Here is a 1,664-nt window from a genome sequence, read left to right as displayed (position 1 = left end):
TATTTGTTGAAAATTGTATGGAGCAAAAAGTAACCGGTGCGGTGGGCTACCGGGAAACGATTCCGAATAATTACCGAAGATGTGTATGACACATATAAAGGTGGGTTAACATGAAGCGAAATTTAGCAGACGGACGAGGAAAGCGTCGTGATATATAACATTAAAAAAATTAGAAAAGTCTTTCGCCTGTTACCAAAACCACTGTGAAAATCTATCTTATTATGTAGTTGAAAATAACAAATCAGTATTCATGTAATAAACTAAAAAACTATTTTGATTTTGTACAACCCTACTGAAATTTCCTATAACTAAGGCTTTTGCACTAAAAAGTACTTTGTATTTTACGAGATGTGACAACCCTGCAGGACACCATCTCCCATTACCTACCTTAACAACTTGACTTTTGTAAGTCACCATTAACGCCATTGACGACGCCATCTTGCTTATTATAATGTACCAAGGAAAAAAGTTTTTTACGATAAACGACATAAAGTTACTTAATGCTAGTATTTTCTTATGTACAATAGTTATAAATAACCTTATTAGGCTTATTACTTACTTTTTTTTATCTTTCTATTCCTCTACCAACAATTTTAGCACAACCAGCGTCCTGGACGAGGTTTCTACGTCGATCCATTTCAAGGCTTTCGGGAGGATTTTTTATTTAATTATACAATTCCCCTAGCATGAAAGCTAGAACCTTTTATTCTTCATTTAATTCATTTGCAACATTACATTTTTTATCTTATACTTTTTACTTTTACAAATGTTACTAATACCCAAGCTAAGAGACGTTAAGAATAAAATAACTATAAAATTATGGACATTGTTAAAATTGGAACTGGTAAAATGACATATAAAATAAAATATTTCTGGAGGATTGTCGGGGTTACGTGAGGCTGGGTAATTTGCAGATGGAGTTCCTCTCGTACCAGAGTCATGGCCTGTCAGGAAACAGCTTCTAGAGTCCTTTAATGGTAATTGTGCTAGATTTAATACCAAAATGTATCCTTAGGGCTTAAGAAGCTGTTTATTAATCGAGTAGAAAACGGTTGGTCTAAATCTTTTTAAACCACGAAGAACATTCGATATATGGCTAAGTTGTGAGTTTATATGAAATCGCTATTTACTTAAGAAATGTACCAAATCTCAGTATTAGTTTTATCATAAAATATTAGTTGCAGTATTTCAGTATAACACCTAATCAGACCGCTCTAATGAGGCCGTTGTTACGAATCGATTGTATTGAATCGATTTAAATTTTCTCGGAACCGGCTTCCCTTTCTGATATCGATTTAAACTCGATGCAACGTGACTTGGGTTTAGAAAATATTATAAGTATTTCAGTGTTGAATTATTGATTAAAGATTGAATTATACTATTGTAGAGTTTATGCCGTTTATTAATAAGTTGTTTTTTGTTTACTTAATGTAAAAAGTAGTCATATTTCGTTCTTTATTTACCAGAAAAATATTCTGTCTTGGAAAGTATTTCCCTAGTCAAACTCTTTCATAACCTACGGAAGTAGAATAAGGCAGAGTGGCGATGACAAATTTGTCTTTTAAAATTAATAGAAAATAGATCTTATTTTAAATGTGAAAAACAAATAAACTCACGGTGTTACTTTATAACTGGCCTGACATCGATCGCTATCGAATATTAAA

This window comes from Papilio polytes, unplaced genomic scaffold (assembly GCF_000836215.1).
Source record: "Papilio polytes unplaced genomic scaffold, Ppol_1.0 DF823890.1, whole genome shotgun sequence".
NCBI lineage: Eukaryota > Metazoa > Arthropoda > Insecta > Lepidoptera > Papilionidae > Papilio > Papilio polytes.
The sequence above is the reverse complement of the archived record's forward strand: the minus strand, read 5'-3'. Positions refer to the sequence as shown.